At 46.2% G+C, this 5,685-nt stretch overlaps 1 long non-coding RNA gene across 1 annotated transcript; it reads right to left on the bottom strand.

Annotated features, from left to right (window-relative positions):
* Window positions 1-3,915: 3,915 nt before the first annotated feature.
* On the bottom strand, window positions 3,916-4,413 carry LOC147306243 (uncharacterized). The gene is made up of 3 exons (XR_015126627.1): window positions 4,289-4,413; window positions 4,077-4,194; window positions 3,916-3,987 (listed from the first exon to the last, which is right to left on the bottom strand). It is a non-coding gene; the product is annotated as an uncharacterized LOC147306243 (long non-coding RNA).
* Between the last annotated feature and the right edge of the window lie 1,272 nt (window positions 4,414-5,685).

Below are 5,685 nucleotides of genomic sequence, written 5' to 3'. Positions count from 1 at the left end.
GAAAAGGATCCTGGTGTTATTTGTCTCTCAGAAACAGTTCATAACTTCCCTTCAACTCATTCATGTCACCTAAAAGGTAAACCTGTTTCTCCATCACCTGTTCAACAAACATCAGCTGATACTAGAAAGTAATATTAAATAAATTCTAACATCAGCTGATCAAGCTTAAACGTTAGCGCGACATCCGCTGGTTTCCTCTTTCTGGCACAAAGTGGGCGATTAATAAACAAGAGAGAAAAGCCAATCAGCTGATCACTGATCAGTTTCATGATTGAAGTAGAAACAGGAGAGGGAGGGGAGAGGATGAGAGAAGAAGAGGCAGCTGTGCAGCATAAACACAGAATAACTCCAGCTTTGTCTCTTTTTCATTGTAGCTGAAGTACGGGACAAAATGTTCCTTTTCGCCTCAATACGAAACGCGTAATATTTTCTCTGAATGCAAGACGATTCTGTTTTTTACGGGACAGTTGGCAAATCTAATAATTAACCATATGAACAAAATAAAGTTCAACATCAGTAACATAGCACCCACCCAGCTGTATAGAAACTCCGTCATGCTAGCTAGTACGCGGTACGAAAAAGTCAGCACAACGATAATAAACTCCACCTAAACTTTGTTTATATCTGACTCAGACTGCAGGTCATAACTTCTTACCTGAAGTTCAGTTCACCTGATACTCAGACTGGCAGCCGCTTCGGGTCTCTGCTCCTCCTGCCTCCCTTTTCCTTCATCCACCTGCTGGCCTCCACCACTTGCTAATGTTATTGAATCTGTGGAAACTCCGCGATAGCCACCACACGAAGTAACGAATAATGAGCCTATTTAAATCCCAGTAACGAGTAACGCGTTCCTGGTTTTGGCATAATAACTAGTTACCATGCTCGTTACCACAATAATAACGTAGTTACTGTAACGCGTTACTTAATAATGCGTTAGTCCTAACACTGGTTATGACTAATGCCAATGGATACAAGTCTACAGGATACAAAGAGGATAGAGTGAGAAATTGTATTAAAGGTCACATTCAGATTGAGAAGAACGAGGATGATGAGAAAACCAGAGTCAGTTGCAATAAGGAAGTCCACCGGTCACGAGGAGTGCGGCGTAGGATCTGGCAAAGCTACCAGGGGAAATCAACAATAACACTTGTGAAAGACATAATAAAATGAACTTCACCACTCGTCTCGGGTCCTTACTAGTTCACGCTAAATAGGGAATTAATACTGCATCTGTCAAAAACCCAGCAACTCACCTACAAAGGTAACAGGGTCCTCATCTCCCTTGACTAGTCTTCAGAGGTGAAGAAAATTCAAAAAGTTCTTGGCGCCTTGCAGAAGCTCAGAGTGGAGCATGTTCTTCTCTTCCCGGAACTCCACATCAAACACAGTGATGAGCAGCTAATGGAAATTCATTCACTTTTTTTTACACATATATCCATGCACGATTAGGGTTTCTATAAATATAACAGAGGTTGTACACATTGAACATGTCCTAGTCCAGGTGAGTGCTGGGTTTTCCACCGTGCCAGTGAGTCCACCACTGGGCAGAGTTGCCACACCTCCTGTCTTTGCTCCACCTGTGAGTAATCAGCAGACAGACTTTTAAGACTCACAAACATTCCTTGCCGGAACGTCAGCTAACCCTTGTTACTGAAAGCCACAGTTAAATACTTATCGTCATAGTAGTTTTTGAGCTAATCTTGTCTTTCTATTCATATCAGCCTCACGGATGGATCCCGCTGTCATTTACCTTCCCTACACGCAGCTGCTGGTCTGCTCGCTGTTTTCGGCATTTACTCACCTGTCTGCCTCCCTGTCCAGTTTTCCACAGTTAGTTAATCTGGACTGGTTTAGCATCACACAGACCTTACTTCCCCCAAGCCTCGCCTCCACCTGTAAAATGACTTTGTGAGCGTAGCTCCGTAATCCTCCACCTGCCCTGCAACTTAGGGTGCCTGTTCTGGAAAATACCCAGTGTCGGGTTCCCTGGCTGCCTCTCCAGCCAGCTAAACAGACTTTTTCCTGTGGGCTCTCTTACCGCACTTGTAGTGTGACTCTTGTTTCATGTTTTGTGACTGTTTAGTGAATTGCTGAGATTCTTCTAGTATAGTTAGTGCTTCATATTTCTGTTTTTGTTCATAGTGTCCCATAGTAATTCACTAGTGTTGTATCTAATAACTCTGAGTTTCTTGCCTGCCATAGAATGAGTTAATTCTCAGTTTCTTAGGTTTGTAGTATTGCGCAAGTATTTCAGTTTGACCAACTCCAGAGGTTAGGTTTCTTTCCTCTCACCTTTAGTTCATGTTTAGTGTTTTACAATTAATCCCTGTGTGTCACCCTCGCATGCCAAAATAAAATCTTGTGTTCACTGTGCCTACGAGGCTCAGTGTGGTGTCTGCATCCTCTTTCCTGTGTCCTCTTCCCTGTCTTGGCCAGCCAGGTCATGAGAGAACAAGCAAGATAAAGCAATAAAACAAAAAGTGATGCTGGCATTCTATAGTTATTGATGAATAATGTTTCTGAAAGTGAAAGCATGGCATGATGATGTTTTTGTTTTTTTGTTTTTTTTATTCAATAAAATCTAAATTTAAATGCAAATTGAGTAGTTATACAAAAGGGCAAACCAGACAGAAAGCACCATGATAGCAACAACAATGTATGTGCTTGTGCATTCTGCCATAATGAAATATGCAAGAAATATGTCCTAAAATGTTGGGTCTCAGTGAAATGACACTGTACTGCAGGAGAAGGAAACCAAAGCTTTGGTACTGCTCTTACAACTACAATGCTGACAGGGAGGAGAGAATTAACAGTTAGCGTTTAATTAGTGTTCAACATGGTCTTAATGAGTGACTATACAAACAGCATTCCTTGCCCCCAACTGATCACCACCTGGTGGTAAGTTATTAATTATATTAAGGATGCACTAAGAACACCTGGCAGAGGCCCTGGTCCACAAGATCTTTAACTCACACCTCCGGCAGAGCTTCAACAGCATTCTGAGGGAGACTTTGGACACTGAGTCCAAATAGACCATGTTCAGCACTTCCATTGCCGAAGCTGCTGCATTGAGCTATGGCCACAAGTAGGGATGGGAATTGATAAGATTTTCATGATTCCGATTCCATTTTCCATTCTGTTTAACAATTTGATTCTTTATCGATTCTTATTTTTAAAAAAGGAGAACACACAGGTCGATTAGCTTGGAATTTTGTTTTATATCTTATCTTTGAACAAGATAGAAATTTATGAGTAACATGACCTTACAAACCCAACAGTGAGATCTTAAGAGGTCCACAGCCTATGGCTCCTCGATGGGGTGCCACGAGGTCCCCAGAAAAAAAGTTGTAAATGTAAAATAATAGTAAAATAATTATTCTTCTGTAGCAATAACAAAGTATAACATAAATTATTCTGTGGCTGTTATACAAGAATGTCCAGTAACATTTACACTCTCCTTTTTAAAAGTATATATGAGCTAAACACTCAAAAATAAAACTATACCAGCCAGCAAAAAATACAATCAGCTCAAGTCCAATGGAACTGCGCACTGTGCAATTCATCAACTATGGAGAATTAAAGATTCTTTTGCAGAAATATAAGCATATCTGCTTTGTCAGGAAGGCTATGTGATCTTTCTGGACTCTCCAGCTGTGGAGAACACCCTCTCAGACGGGGTGGAGGATGCCTGCACACACAGAAACCTTTCAGCCAGTGCTGACAGCAGGGGCAGAGTCTCTCTCTTGCTCCACCACCATAGGGTGGCGTTTGTTAGGTCTGCTGGATTACACAGATGGATTACGTGGCAGAAACACACACGGACGCAAAATAGTTTGTGATGCAAGCTTTATATATACACGAGTGGGGGAATATTTACAAGGGAAGGGGCTATATACAGTGATGGATAAAAATGTGCCAGGAGATAAACACCGAGGAGATGAGACGGAGCTGAAGTATGCAGGTAGGCAGCAGATGCACCGGAGCTACCTGACAACAGGGAACAAAACACAGCTTATGGCGTACCGTTGATAGCCGAACGTTAAACACAAGTGGACGGAGAGAGTTGGAGAGCTTACTTGACCACCCAAACCACAGCCGCTGCGGTGATCGCCGCCTGATGGTACGTAGCACTCCGTCGCGGATCCACAATAGCCAACACAAAATCCTAGGTAGGCGGGCAGGCGATGGAACAGGCTAAGACAAAGAGAAGCAGGTGAAACGTGGATCCTTTAAAACATACAGCTCCACAGCGTAAAATCAACAGATGCAGCCTGTGCTGACTCATTACCACTTGTGACAGCGACAATACTCCGACACCAGACGTCCGTTACTCTGCTCCCTAAAAGCGCTCACTGATGACGTCCGATGCGTCGCAGGTGTGCTGGAATGCCATCAAGCCCCGCCTCGCCTACCTACAACCAAAAGGAAAACAAAACCCAAACAACAACAATACACCTACCCACCACCTCCTAACAGTATCCCCCCCTCAAGGAACGCCACCCGGCGGTCCTCCAGGCTTGTCAGGATGCCTCCTGTAAAAATCCACAATAAGCGCCAGGTCCACAATGAAGGCCCTAGAGACCCAGGAGCGCTCCTCTGGGCCATACCCCTCCCAGTCCACCAGGAACTGGAAACCTCGGCCACGACGGCGCACATCCAGCAGCCGCCGGACCGAATAGACAGGACACCCGTCCACCACCCGGGCGGGCGGAGGAGGTTCCACGGGTGGGCACAGCGGGCTGCGAGAGACTGGCTGCAGTTGAGAAACATGGAACGTAGGATGAATCCTCATGGAGGCCGGTAGTTGCAGCCTCACAGAAACAGGATTGATGATGCGTTGGATGGTGAAAGGACCCAGGAAGCGAGGGGCAAGCTTCCTGGCCACGCACTTCAAAGGAACATTTGCAGAGGACAGCCAAACCTGTTGGCCCACGGTGAATTGAGGCGCAGGCGTTCTCCTCCGATCAGCAGCCCGGCGAGTCTGAGACACTGTCCGGAGCAGCGCCGCCTTAGTCCGGCGCCAAATCCTCCGACTGCGACGTAGATGATCCCGCACGGCCGGAACCGCAATCTCCGCCTCCTGAGAAGGAAACAACGGCGGCTGATATCCCAAACAGACCTCAAACGGAGAAAACCCAGTAGCTGCCGAGGTGAGAGAGTTATAAGCATACTCAATCCAAGCAAGATGACCACTCCAGGAAGCGGGGTCAGAGGAGGCCACACAGCGCAAGGCGGACTCCAGCTGCTGATTGGCCCTTTCAGTCTGTCCATTAGACTGTGGGTGATAGCCCGAGGAAAGGCTCACCCCCACCCCCAAAGCAGTACAAAAAGCCTTCCACATCCGAGAAACAAACTGAGGCCCCCTGTCCGACACAATGTCCAAAGGAATTCCATGTAACCGAAAAACGTGATCCACGAGCACGCGAGCAGTTTCCAGGGCAGAAGGAAGTCTAGACAAAGGGACAAAATGCGCCGCCTTGGAGAACCTGTCCACAATGGTGAGGATCACCGAGTGACCAGCGGAACGCGGCAACCCGGTAACAAAGTCAACTGCAATATGCGACCAAGGTCGACCAGGGACAGGCAGGGGATGCAGCAACCTGGGAGGGGCCAGGTGACGGCTCTTATTGCGCGCACAAGTGTCACAGGCTAGCACATACTCGCGGGCATCACTCGCCAAAGCGG

Source organism: Aulonocara sp. 'chitande type north' Nkhata Bay, linkage group LG20 (genome assembly GCF_057382095.1).
Source record: "Aulonocara sp. 'chitande type north' Nkhata Bay isolate Kocher_YH1m ecotype deep benthic linkage group LG20, A_spYH_male_GT1.1, whole genome shotgun sequence".
In the NCBI taxonomy this organism is placed as follows: Eukaryota; Metazoa; Chordata; class Actinopteri; order Cichliformes; family Cichlidae; genus Aulonocara; species Aulonocara sp. 'chitande type north' Nkhata Bay.
Note: the sequence above shows the minus strand (reverse complement) of the source record. Positions and strands in the feature narration are given on the sequence as shown.